Consider the following 13492-nt stretch of genomic DNA (forward strand, 5'->3'; position numbering starts at 1 on the left):
CACATTATCATCAGTCCACCATGGCAAAGCCATGGGATGCGTCACTGGGTGCTGTCAAGCCCCACCTCCATGAGACAGAGGAATGTGTTACCAGGTCAAAGGCAAGGTTGGCTGCTAAGCTCTTTCACTTCCACAGAAACTTCTAGTGAATCTCTTGCCTATAATCATTTACTATGAAGCAAAAGTGTTTTTTTTTTAAAGATTTATTTATTTATGCATACAAGATCTGGGGTGCAGGCCAGAGATGTGGGATAGGGGGGTGATGAGAGGATTCACCAGAGACAGAGTGGGGAACAGAACAGGCAGATCGACTGAAATACACTCCTGAGGGGAGCAGTGGGCGAGACAGAAGTCCCCTGTGCCATGTGGGTAGCTCCCTGGCCGGGGATCAAACTCAGGCTGCAGTGGCTGTGGATAGCTTCACAGTGCTGCATCTTAACCCTTTGTGCCATCAGAGAGGGACAGCAGTAGTGTTTTATAGCCCAAATATCCCAACTCTGAGGGGTCTCCCTGAAGCCTCCAATCTGACCTCTATTTAGAACAGATCTTAAAACCACTCAATGTGGTGCTTTTTCTCCACTCAACATTTGGAAAGAGGGTGTGAAATTGACAGTGCCATTCACACTGTGAATATTTTCAAACAGTAGCTTACAATTTTGAAGCAAGCCTACTAGTCGGCAGGAATTTCTGCTCATGGTCCTTGGGATACAGAATTAGATAAAGCGGGTTGCGTGTCTGTGTTTTGAGTTTTGAAACATTCGAGTTTCCGGGCCACATTATCACAGGCTTCACTGCATTTTCAAACAACGCCCCTATAATAAATGACTTCTCCATGAATCACTGTAAGGCTTACCTGGATCATGCTCGCCTTGTTTTGCGCTCAGTAATCTGTTGCTTACATTTACAAGCCTTCTGGAGACTGTTTCTCATCTGGCTCATTAGAGTAGAACAGTTTTTCATGAAGAATTGGGTTGCTGAAGTGATGGTAATTCTTCTTCCGAAAATCTTGGCCTGGGAGTCAATTTACAAATGTATACTTTTGGCTGCGTTACTCTGGCTTGCTCTATTTATGACGGTGGGTTTTGCTTGACTTCTCAGGTCTATACACAAACATTCACATGCCTCGGTGCTTTTTATTAAACTGGTGTTTATATCCGCTAAGCCTCCCCTTAGATCCTATAATATTTAATTTAGTGAGAGAATAGAGAAACAACAGAACTTTACATGTGGCATTGAAATAGAAGTTTATTAAGAATCTCACCTTCTAGTGGTATTTCTCAAAGCAGGCCTACCTGACAGTAACCATAGCAGATGGTTCACTAAAAAAAAAAAAACAAAACGATAGACTTATAGATTGGCTGAACCAAGTTAGCAAGACTCCAGCCCTCTGCTTCTTGGAGACACATGCTGACTGTAAGCAGACATAATTAAAAGATTAAAGAGACATTTGGAGACGTGAAGCTGGTCACTTTTTAATCAGGGAGATTGATTTTCCAATCCCAACGTGAAGGAGGAACGTTAAATAATTTATGGGGTCGAAATCAGTGGCTTGTCACAACTTGGCTAAAAGAATAAAGGCTAGGGAGGGAGAGAGACTTAATTTTTCTTTTCTTCTCTAAGTGCTTTATGGGAAGGAGCATAAAATGGAGGGAGCCATGATTGGGTTGTTATGGATGAGATGTTTCCCAGCCTCCGTATCTCTGCTGGAAGAATGAAGATTAGTTCAGTTCCCTCCTGCCCGCCTACGTCTTTTCCCTCTGGCCGGAGGTCTGGACATATTCTCTTCACTACTCAGCAACATTTCTCTTTTATCCTGCAGATACCAGTCAGGTTCCAATCGAGTTAAAACCAGAGTCTCCTGCGCAGGGATCGTGACTGCAGGACTCTGGGGCTTCATTAGCTGAGAGGGTGCATTCCAGGGGCACACAGTATTGGAAACTTCACAGTACAAGTCAGAATAGAGGAGGGCTCCGGGGTGGCGCTCTGTCGGGGCACTTCTGGTCCTGAGAAGGAAAAGAATTTTCCATTATTGCTGTAGGTTCCAGTAGCTGTGTGCAAGAAGATATAAAATGTCTGTCTAGAAGCCTTGGTGCACAGGGAAAAGAATGATGGATGGATTGACCGGTAATCAAAAATTACTGGAAAGCCTGCAGGGAGCAAATGCCCACAGAGATGATATTTTTTAAGGTGATGGTGGATTTCATTTCAGGGAGGACTCACTGCAGTTCCTTCCACACCCAGGTTGGCCAAATTGGAGGGTATCAGGTAATGGATCATCACCCTGGGTCCCTCGAAAGCATGATCTACTACAACAGTCCCCACCACACACACACACCCACTTTCCCAAATGAATTTTCAAGACTATATCAAATTAGTTTCAGAAAAAAGCAGTAGCCTTGGTGACATCTCCAGGCTGGGTCTGCCCTCACCCATGGTCTCTCTGCTGCGCTGAAAGTCTGAAGTAACTTTGCCACAGCGGAGGGTGGAATGAAGAAATCCTCATATTCCCCAAATAAACTAGCAAGTAATTGTTTCCTGTAGATGCCACTAAAGTACATCATCAAGAAACGGAAATGAAGCCGTGTGGTACTAGTCTTTCTCCTCACTAATGTTGCTTAGCACAAGCCCCTCCTTTTTCATCCATGTTGTCACAAACGGCAAGAGTTCATCTTTTTGTGTGGATCAAAACCAAAGCAATAACAAATCGTAGAAACCAATGGGTAAATCTGAGGGGGGAGCAATGTGTGAAGGGGCCCAGTGGCTGGGGCGGAAGGCAGTGGGTGTCCTCGTGGTGTGTATGGTGTGGTGACAGACATCTGAGGGGGTATGAGCCTGTACCTCTGACTCACATACAGTGTTATAAAACAATATCACCTCAATTAAAAAAAAATTAAAGGGAAGTGAGTGGTGGCAAGATGCCCCCTCTGCCTGCTCTTCGTCATCTGCCCTTGCTCTGAGAGGAGGAAGAGGAATGGAGAAGAAGGTGGGTAGATGAGGCCTAAGGCGTGCATGGTGTGCCTGAGGTGTGCGTGCTGTGCCTGAGGCGAGGGAGGGGGCACTACTGTCAAGAGAAGGGTAAGAAATATAGAACATACCCTGAGAGAAGCTGGCCTTCCTGTCAGCCATCAGTTTGACCGGTTCAATTAGGAGCTGGGAACAAAGGCATTTTTTTGCCACTCAACAAGATAACATCAATTGAGTGATTTAGTTATAGGAAATGTTCTCCCAGAGAACTTACTGATTAGAGCTATCACTGTAACAGCAATCCAGAGTCTCTCTGAAGATGAATTGGCTAAGATTCCTACCCTTCTCCTTCTGGTTACTGAGCTGGTGGTAAATGGATTAAATATAGGGATGGAAAAATGACCTTCCAAATAGTAGACCCATCAAATAATGTGACAAAAAATTGAATTTCTGACAATGACCACTCAGGAGTCACTTTTTGCATTTACGTTTGGATTCATGTATTCTTTTTTTATTTTTTTAAGATTTATTCATTCATGCATATGAGAGCTGCGTATAGGCCAGAGATGTGGGGGGGGGGTGAGAGGATTCACCAGAGACAAAGCGGGGAGCAGAACAGGCAGACTGACGAAGTACACTGCTGAGGGGAGCAGCGGGCGAGACAGGAGAGGTCTGTGCCATGTGGGTTGCTCCCTGGCTGGCCGGGGATAGAACTTGTGCTGCAGAAGCTGCGGCTAGCTTCATAGTGCAGTGCTTAATCCCTTGCGCCACCAGGGAGGCCCTCCATGTATTCTTGTTCCTGTCCAAGGCATAACTAGAAATTACTGTATTATAGTTCTGTCAGTTCTATAACTGGCTATAGTTATATCTGTATATATATTTATTTCTATAACTTGCCTATGACCTTAAAGTAGGTTTCTCAACTTCCGCATACTTGATTTGGGCTGGATAATTGTTTTTTGGGGGGGAAGCTTTCCTGTGCATCGTAGGCTATTAAGTAGCATCTCTAGCCTGTACCCACACATTGTCAGTTAGCAACCCCTTCTCCTCAGTTATGACAACCCAGAATGTCTGCAGATAGTGCCAATAATATCCTCCCACCCTGAAGAGTATGAGCAAAATTGTCCATAGTTGAACATCATTGTCCTAAAGAAACTTATACTTTGTATTGAAGTAGCAGACCAATTACAAATCAGGTTGAATCTGCCCTGTCTTTTCAAACTTCCCTGTAAATCAATAATAAGAATGTATTAGGCATGTGCTTTTGGGTTTGAGCCACACCAAATCATTCTCTCATAATTGTCACCTACTGTTTGCACCAGTGTTGCAATGCAGTCTCAGCACACAAAGTATTACATTATTGCTTCTATTTCTTCTTCTTTTCCTCTTTTTTTGTTTTTAGTGCCCCCTTCGAGACCTCTTGACCACCAGCTGACTTAAATATGACTCCTCTTTGAAGAATGTTTTTTCAGAAGGTGGTGTAAAGAAATGATTCACTGGTGGAGCAGTTAGGCAGTGGAGCTCAGGTGGTTTGGGAGAGACTTCTGCATAGTCTCCACAGCCCTTAAATCATACCAGGCAGAGGCCACCAAATCCCTGTATTTGTATGCTTGGCTCTGTCAGCGCAGATCATGTTATTAGTATCCATTAACAACTGGCACTAATAGTCAGAGTTTGGGGTAGCTTTGCTGGGAAACAGATCTGATTCTCAAGAGAAGATCTTGTCTTAAAGGGAATGGAAACATTTTGCCCCAGGAAAGGAATAAACGCAATCAGTGGTTCTTACAAAGCTCTTTGCCCAAGTAATTTTGGTCAGGTTAAGTGTGTCAGCAAATTGAACAAAGTGTTACCATCATGGATTATGAAATGCAGTCTCACTGTAATAAGGTTACCAGTAAATGTGGGAGTTTTGGGTCAATAACAGGGAATTTGGGTGAACACGAGCCAAAGACAAATTAGTAAAACCAACCAACCAACAACAACCTGTAGAGTAATCATAAAGACCGTGCCACTTGAGAGCTTCACAAGAATAAGCAGTAACAATTCTGTCTTCACTGGGATAGTGTTACCAGCTGAACGTTTGACCCTTAGGTATGTTAGAGGGGACACTGCCCAAAGACCCCTGACCCGTTGGAGGAGGGGATGCTTATTTAGGACCATGGAGAACTAGGTCTCTCTGAAGTCCAATTCCTATTTAAAAAGCAGTGCCTCCAATAGCAAAAGTTAGTCTTTCAACCTGCAGGCTGCAAGAGTGAACAAGAGATGATTGTGTTGGTTAAAAGAGCTCATACTGTATATTCTGAAAAGATTCCTTGAAATACTAGAAATACAAGTGTTTCTTCAGAATAATATAATGAAGCAAGATGAGATAAATGTGTAGGCTGTTCATTCCATGCCCCTGGTTTTCTTAAACTGGGATACAGTTCTTGTTAAGGTCCCAATTTCCCTGAAATCTGGGGAATAGAGGAGGCAGTGTAATGAGTGATCTGGATGGATGACTGTCAGGCCTCTCCATTGTAAACCCGCTCCTGTCTATCTTTGGAGACACACCATCTTTCCTGTCTGTACATATGCGTCGACTCTCTCTCCTGAACCATTTTGAGATGTCTGGTGAAATCTGAATTTGGCAGAGAAATGCAGAGTTTCCAAGCTCTGTAATGACTGCCTCCCTCCCCACAGAATGGATCAAATGATCTGCTTAACCTAAGACTGAGGACTGTCTGTTAAGCAAAAAACTGTGAAGCTATCCACAGCCTCTGTAGCATGATTTCCATGCCTGGCCAGGGAGCTACCCCCATGGCACAGCAGACCTCTCCTGTCTCACCCACTGCTCCCCTTAGCAGTGTATTTCAGTCAGTCTGCCTGTTCTGCTCCCCACTCTGTCTCTGGTGAATCCTCTTACCCCCGCACCTCTGGCCTACACCCCAGATCGTGTATGCATTAATAAATAAATCTTTAAAAAAAAAAAACAAGTACACTAATTCAAAGGGACTCTTGCACTCCCTTGTTTACTGTAGCACTGTTTACAATAGCCAAATTATGGACACTATCTAAGTGCCCAGAAACATAGGCATAGAAGTGGATCCATTAGGAAGTGGATCAGGATGATGTAGTCTATATACACCATGGAATACTCAGAAATCAAAAAAGATAAACTCATGCCATTTGTGGCAATGTAGATGGAACTAGAAGGGCTTATGCTAAGTTATATTTGTAGGAAACTGTCCATGATTCTCTACATCTGGGTTAAATGTCTCTCCCTCAGCTTTATGTGTGTCCTCACATTACATTCATGGGTGATTTTAAAAAACTCCATAAAGAGCTAGAGTAAGTTTATCATTTTTGTTGATGAAGTCTCAGTGGTTACAAAGGGGTCAGCACATTTTTCACCCTCAAATATTTGTTAAATTGACTACTCCCCCAAACACACACACAACAGGATTATAGTAAGTTAAAATCCATAAAGTAGAAGTAACCATTTTAAGCTTACCCAAAAAATCATATAGTATGAGACCATTTTCTGTGTCAATGACTTAGAATGTCAGGCCTCCCTGGTGGCACAGTGGTTGAGCGCTGGGTTGCTAAGCTGCCCGTAGCCTCTGCAGCACCAGTTCGATCCCCAGCCACCGGGCGAGGGTTCCACATGGCGTGCAGACCTCTCCTGCTGCCCGCTGCTCCCCTCAGCAGTGTACTTCATCAGTCTGCCTGTTCTGTTCCCCACTCTGGCTCTGGTGAATTCTCTTACCCTTCTGCGCTTCTTACTGTACCCAGTGCTTGTATAAATAAATAATTCTAAAAAAAAGAAAAAAGACTTAGAATGTCTTTATTATAGGAAGACTTTTTCCAGTCCTTCCAGCGTGTGAGATTTATCCTTTATCCTTTATCAGAGATTTATCCTTTATTTATCCTTTATCTTTTTTCTTATTCCTTGCAAGCAAACACCGCCAATGATATGAAAAGGCCAATGATATGAATTATGAAGAACTTTTTCCAGGTTGTCACTAGCGTTTCCCCAGAAGACCTTTCTTGCACAGTGGCCAGTGCTTCAAGCCATCAAGTCTCCCCTCAACTGGCTTTCTTGCCGCCCTCACACTTTACCATCTCCTCTCCCTCCCCCCCTTTTTTTTAAAGATTTATGCATATAAGAACTGGGGTACAGGCCAGATGTGCAGGAGGGTGAGAGGATTCACCAGAGACAGAGTGGGGAACAGAACAGGCAGACTGACGAAATACACTGCTGAGGGGAGCAGTAGGCGAGTCAGGAGAGGTCTACTGTGCCATGTGGGTAGCTCCCAGGCCGGAGATTGAACTCGGTGCTGCAGAGGCTACGGAAGCTTCATAGGTTGCGTCTTAACCCCTTGCACCACCAGGGAGGCCCTCCCAACCCTTCTTGATGCTGGCTGGGATGAAAGTTTTGGTGATAAAAGACAAAAGCTGAGGGGGACTAATGAAGTCCATAAAATCATGAAAGATAAGGAGAATCTGTGTAAGAACTTGTTCCCCCAATCTCAGAATCTTTTTGAAGCTTAAAAGAGGTAGTTTAAGGGAAAAATAAAGAAGCCTATTTTATGTAGTAGATTGGATACACACAGAACTTGTTACCCTGGTGAAAATATAAATAGCTTTAGGGTTTAGACAAGCGTACAGACAATAAATCAATAGCAGGCTGTTGAGAGGAAGCTGGGCAGAGGAGTTAACATCTGAGGCGGATTACTATTCTCTCACACACAAATGCCCCCTCATTGGGGCGGGCATGGGGGGACTGGCCCAAGCGGGCCCATGGTGACATGTTAACTGAACCCTCAATTGATCTGCTAGGCTGTCTCTTCCTCTGAAATCTTTCCAAAATGGCAGTCAGTTTCAGATTTCCAGAGGCTACTTTTATAAACTGTGAGTGAACTTGCCCTTGGGTTAGGCATTAAAATATTCCTGACTTTTGGCTACTTCAGAACTTGGGGGTTAAAGTGTAACTAAGGGAAAGAAAGACATGGAAATCAATACATGATTTCCCCTGTTATCAACAGTGGATTCTAATTTTATCTTGGAGGAGGCAAAAGTAAAGTTTGGGGATTACTCTAGCTTTTCAATAGTCTACCCAATTACCAGGGAACATCTGAGAATTAGCTGATTTGGTTCAAAACTTTATATTTGATTATATTTGCAGAAATGATACTTCCATTTTAGGCCTTGACTTTAGCTCATTTTTTTGCTTTTGAATTTGGTGGTAGTTTATAATTTGTGGGAGAGAGCAATATGAGCTTGAGTCTAACAGACATAAGACAATGTACTGTAACATCCCCACGCAACTCTGAAACTGACTGGGTCCCAAGATTTTGCATTACTCACTGTCCACGGCATAGCAAAGTTTCTCTAAAACAAATAAATGAGCAAGAACCAAATAACCAGTAGTGTTTCCATCTAGCTGGCTAGATGGATGGGCCAAAGAAAACAACAGCCAATGTCATGGAGATATTTTCTGCAAAAGCTATCGACCTCTGAAATGGACACTAAGAAAAACTCAGATGAGTTTTGACTTCTGAAATTGAGGGTGTGCTTCTCTTTTTTTAATTCAGTGAAATCTAGAGTAAAAGTGAAAATAGCATTAAGGGTTCAGGCGCAATACAGAGATTATTGATTTGGGAACCAAAGGCATTCAGGGGGCCTCCCCCGGTGGCACAGAGTTTGAGCGCTGGGCTGTGAAGCTGCCCACAGCCTTTGCAGCGCCAGTTCGATCCCCAGCCGCCGGGCGAGGGTCCCACATGGCGCGACAGACCTCTCCTGCTGCACCCGCTGCTCCCCTCAGTGGTGTATTTCATCGTTCTGCCTGTTCTGCTCCCCGCTCTGGCTCTGGTGAATTCTCTCACCTCCCGCGCTTCTGACTGTATCCAGTGCTTGTATAAATAAATAAATAATTTTTTTTTAAAAAAAAAAAAGGACATTCAGCCAGTTAATAATTTTAAACAAGGTCTATATCTTTCCGAGAATGGCTGAAACCCAGTCAGCTCTTTCCAACAGCATTGTAGTTCGTTCTTCTAAACGACACGGTTTGGCATACAGAATGAGTTTCATTTTCTTAGAGGAAAATAGAATAAAAAGAAAGTAATGTTACATAGTGTAACCTTCCCTTAACCAGTTTCAATGGTGAGGAAGGCGTATCTATTTAAGGAAGACATGTTGAGTCTGGGGTAGGACATCATTTGAGGAGAGACAACAGATCTGAACACAAGTGGTTTTGATTTGTGTGCTTTCCAGAAGGAAGTAACTAATCAACTGACTTGTATTTATTTAGGATGTACTTCAGGCCTCTCTATGTGCTCCCTATTCTTAGGTCTGCAGGAATTTACGTTATGCGCATCCCTCACTGTCATCATCGCCACCACCATCATCATCAACACAAGCCCCAAGAAATTGAAGTCTAGCTCAGACACTTTGAATTTGTTATTTTGTTAAATTGCACCTCCCCTGCAAAGGAGATACTATTTTTTAAAGATTATTTTATTTACAGGTTTATTTTATTTATTTATGCATATAAGAGCTGGTGTGCAGGCCAGAGGTGTGGGGGGATGGGATGAGAGGATTCACCAGAGACAGAGTGGGGAACAGAACAGGCAGACTGACTAAAATACACTGCTGAGGGGAGCAGCAGGTGAGACAGGAGAGGTCTGCTGTGCTCCCTGTGGGTCATCTCCCTGGCAGGGGATCGAACTTGTGCAGCAATGGCTGGCGATGGCTTGATAGCACTGAGACTTTAACCTCTGCATCAGCAGGGAGGCCCAGGAGATACTATTTTGCCCATTTTACAAGTGGGAAAACTCACATTCGAGGAGATTAAGAATCTTGCCCAAAGTCTTGTCTCAGTGGCAGAGCCAAGAGGAAAACTCAGGTATGACAACATACCTTTATTACTATCACACTTGAGTCTATGTACATAAGTGTATACACAGTGTTTGTGTGATACACAGACTATTATGCTCTGGGAAGTTCTAGGGATTTCTGGGCGATTCCATAATTGAAGACCAAGACAGATCTTCAACATGTGCCCTGTACATCAAAATTGTTTAGTTAACAGCAATTCAAATCAGATGGTTAGAGTCGCAGATAAGTGTCACAGCCCAAACAGTCAGCATGACCACTTCTTTAAAATTAAAACCAAGGCTTCTACATTTGCTTTCTTTTAGGTTTTTGGTTGTTGTTGAGATAAAATTGGCTTACAATACTGTATGTGATTCAGAGGCACAGGATCACACCTCCTCATCATGTCACCACACCACACCCACAGCAAAACACCCATAGTCCACCACGCTAGCCCATTGGGCCCTCTTCCCACTGCCTTCCCCCATCCACAGTAGCCACAATTACACAGTCAGATTTATAGGGTTTGTTATTGAAAACATCTACATTTTCGATATCTGTAAATCTTATTAAAATATTCTGAGTTAAAAAAAAACTATATTAAACCTTGTTGCTTTTAGTTCTCAATTATTTTGAGGAAGTATTAGTTCAAAGCAAAGCTGAAATTGTCTTTTTCCAAAACAACTTAGATGCTTTCTGCAACTATTTCCTTATATATTATCTGCGTGTGTGACAGCTATATTAAGTCATTTGGAAAATCACCTTTGGAGCTTTGAAGTTATTTTAAATGTTCACATATATACATGACTATGGTAAGATTTTGGTTCATCCAAAGGTATATCCTCGCAAACAAAGTACAGCTAAAATTATTTTGTTTTTATCTTGACTAGTATTTGGGAGATCTAAATTTTTTGAGAGATATAATTCACATACTATTAAATTCACCCTTTAAAAGTGTGTAAGTTAGTGGTTTTTATTATATTGACAAAGTTGTGTAGCCATAACATTTTCACTATCCCCAAAAGAAACTTTAAGCTGTTGTTAAAAGTCACTCCCCCTAACACCTCCCCTCAACCTTTGGAACCACTAATCTATAGTCTGTCTATTCCAGACATTTCAATGAAATGAATTATATAATATTTGACCTTTTCACATATTTTTTTTAAGTTTCACTCATGTATCAGTAGTGAATTCCTTTTTACAGCTGTATAATATTCCATGGTGTGGATTTCTAACTTTTTGTATATTCATTAGTTGTATTTTGTTTTAACTTTCTCATTCTTATGAGTAATATTTCACTGAGCACTCTTAAAAGGTTTTGTGCATAATGCTTTCATTTATCTTGGGTATATACCTAGGAATGAATTCATTGGGTGATACAGTAACTTGGTTTAACTTTTGAAGAATTGCCAAGCTGGTTCCTTCAGCAACTGAAACTATTTTTTATATTTCCACCAGTAAGGTGTAAGTTTCTAATTTCCCCACATCCTCCCTAATCGTGTTGTCTTTTTCAAAATACATAGGCATCCTACTGGATAAGGTAGTGCCAAATGCTGATTTTGATTTGCAAATCCTTAATAACTAATAACTGATATTGAGTATCTTTACATGTGCTAATTGGCCATTGTATATCTTCTTTGGAGAAATATCTATTCAGATCTTTTTATTTATTTATTTATTTATTTTAAATAATAAATTTTATTTTTATATTCCCCCATACAATTGCAAACCCCCCATTCTGACCCCAATCCCTCCCCTCCCAGTCCCCACCCCCCAAAAAGTGTCTCTGGTTCATAGTTTTTTGTTGATTTTGATTTTCACTTTCTTATAGTTATTCATTTTCCTGGTCCCTTATTTAAGTTTTCTAGATTCCTGCTATGAGTGAGACCATCCGGTATTTTTCTTTTTCTTTCTGGCTTATATCGCTGAGCATGATCCCTTCCAGTGCCATCCATGTTGCTGCAAATTGCATGTGTTTATCTTTTTTGAATGCAGAGTAATATTCCATGGTATATATGTACCACATCTTCTTGATCCAGTCATCTATTTTTGGGCATTTGGGCTGTTTCCAAAGCTTAGCTATTGTAAACAGTGCTGCTATAAACATAGGGGTGCAGGTGCTCTTTGGAATTGATGTTTCTGTGTCCTTTGGGTAAATACCTAGGAGTGGAATTGCTGGATCCTATGGAAGCTCTATGTTTAGTAGGTCCAGAAATCTCCACACAGCTCTCCATAGTGGTTGGACCAGTTTGCACTCCCACCAACAGTGTAGAAGAGTTCCTTTTTCTCCATAACCTCGCCAACATTTGCTGTTGCTAGTTTTTTTAATATGTGCCATTCTCACTGGTGTAAGATGGTATCTCATGTAAATTAGCTTGTTTTTTCTTTTAATTGCTGAATTTTAAGAGTTCTTTATATGTTCTGGATAGTAGACCCTTACCAGCTATATGATTTGCAAATAAGTTCTCCTATTCTGTGGATTATTTATTCACTTTTTTTTCTTGTCCATTGAAGCATAAAAGATTTTAACTTTTGATAAAATCCAATGTACTTACTTTTTCTTTTGTATTTGTGCCTTTTCTGTCATGCGTAAGAAACCACTACCTAATCTCTGCTCAAAAAAAATCTATATGTTTTGAATTTTATCGTTTGCTCTTATATTTAGGTATTTAATCCACTATTGTCTATGGTGTGAGGTCAGGTTCTAACTCATTTTGGTTTTTATTACTAAAATTCAATGTTGTGGCAGAATAACAGAGGGATTAAAAATTCAGCCTCTGGGTCTAACTGCTGGAGTCTAAAATCCCTTTTCTTCAGTTACTAGTTGTATGATCTTAAATTACCTAACTTCTCTATGCCTCACCTTTTTCATATGTAAATGGGGTTAGAGTAGGAGCTACCACATTAATGTGCATGAAAATTCAAATCATAGAACAATCACAAGACTTTGAGTCTGTGTATTTGAAGTGCTGACACATAGCACACACTGATTATTGGTTATTATCATTTCTGGCTCCAAAGAATGTTCCTTACTTTGGGAACCATTTCATCATTTCCCCTAGATGTATGTTTCCATTGGTAGGTTGGCTTACCTGCCCCAGTGTCTTAGCAAGAACAAGATTTAACAGATGTTAGTATCTCTTGAATGTTCCAGGAGAGTTGGGTGTGGGCTGAGTTTACTGTCATAGCTAACCATGTAAAGAAGCAAAGTACTCGGGGAAAAGGCATTTCAAATATTTTCTAGAACATCACTCAAATAATAAGACTAAAGCAAGACACATACATTCATTCGCTAGTGCTATTGCATCAAAGTACCATAAACTGGAGGTTTTCAACAACAAGTTTTTTTTTTTAATTTATTTTTATTTGTTTATGCAATCAAGAACTGGGGTATAGGCCAGAGGTGCTGGGGTGAGAGGGTTCACCAGAGACAGAGTGGGGAGCAGAACAGGAGGACTGACTGAAATACACTGCTGAGGGGAGCAGTGGGCAAGACAGGAGAGGTTTGCTGCGTCATGAGTCATAGCAACCTGTCCAGGGATCGAACTCATGCCGCAATGGCTGATGATGGGTTAATAGCACTGAGACTTTAACCCTGTGCCACCAGGGAGGCCCAACAACAAAATCTTTTTTCATAGTTGTGGAGCCTTGAAACTTGTCTTAAAATATCCTCTTG

General features: G+C 41.5%; 1 long non-coding RNA gene across 2 annotated transcripts in view; it reads right to left on the reverse strand.

The window, feature by feature from the left end:
* Window positions 1–883: 883 nt before the first annotated feature.
* LOC119251683 (uncharacterized) overlaps window positions 884–13492 on the reverse strand; it is a 110484-nt gene continuing 97875 nt past the window's right edge. For both annotated transcript variants that reach the window (XR_008553000.1, XR_008553002.1), the window contains one exon: window positions 884–2003. This is a non-coding gene — a long non-coding RNA (uncharacterized LOC119251683). The remainder of the gene's footprint in view (window positions 2004–13492) is intronic.

Source organism: Talpa occidentalis, unplaced genomic scaffold (assembly GCF_014898055.3).
Source record: "Talpa occidentalis isolate TD23 unplaced genomic scaffold, MPIMG_talOcc4v2.1 talOcc4.2, whole genome shotgun sequence".
In the NCBI taxonomy this organism is placed as follows: domain Eukaryota; kingdom Metazoa; phylum Chordata; class Mammalia; order Eulipotyphla; family Talpidae; genus Talpa; species Talpa occidentalis.